This window comes from Etheostoma spectabile, chromosome 18 (assembly GCF_008692095.1).
Source record: "Etheostoma spectabile isolate EspeVRDwgs_2016 chromosome 18, UIUC_Espe_1.0, whole genome shotgun sequence".
In the NCBI taxonomy this organism is placed as follows: domain Eukaryota; kingdom Metazoa; phylum Chordata; class Actinopteri; order Perciformes; family Percidae; genus Etheostoma; species Etheostoma spectabile.
Genome location: NC_045750.1, coordinates 18,200,720 through 18,201,411, shown reverse-complemented (window position 1 = coordinate 18,201,411; position 692 = coordinate 18,200,720).

Genomic DNA, 692 nt, shown 5'->3' with positions numbered 1-692 from the left:
TCATGACTTCACCTCTGTGAAGGGACAGCCTGATTGCTACCTTTCCTCGCCGACTGCTGACTCAGCAGACTGTCTCCCCCCGCTGAGTGTGTGTAACATAAAGAGACGGGATGTAATCACAGCCTGTCCAATGGGCCAGCAGTTTTCTTAATGGAATTCCAGAGTGTTAAGTGAACTCCTCACTCATTTCAATCCATCCTCCCCTCAGTGAGGATCAGTGTAGGCTATAAGGCCGTAATATATCATGTTAACAGGTGTGTTATCACGGCCTTTTCATTCCAAACGGCTGATAATTTGATACTTTTGTTTCATCTGCTGCATATACTGTAGATGTCCTGCAGCTGTGTCCATCTCGGCTTGATGTTTTCATCGCAGAGCTGCCATGCAAGGTCTACTCAGAGTACTTTGGGCCCGACTACAAGCTGCATCAGTCCCTCCAACACCACCAACTAGAACACACAGGAGTACACTCACAAGATTAAGAATGCACGGTTGTTTTTATATAACAAAGCTGCAGTGCTTTTTAAAAGTACAAAAGATGATTATTAATCATTACTGCACCGTGTTCACAATATAAAATAGAATAGAATGTATTTATGGTCATTGCACACATGTGCAATACCTGTGCAACGAGATTGAAGAAACCCACTACAGTGTCAACAAGAAAAATAAAATATAAGTAGTGCAGATGA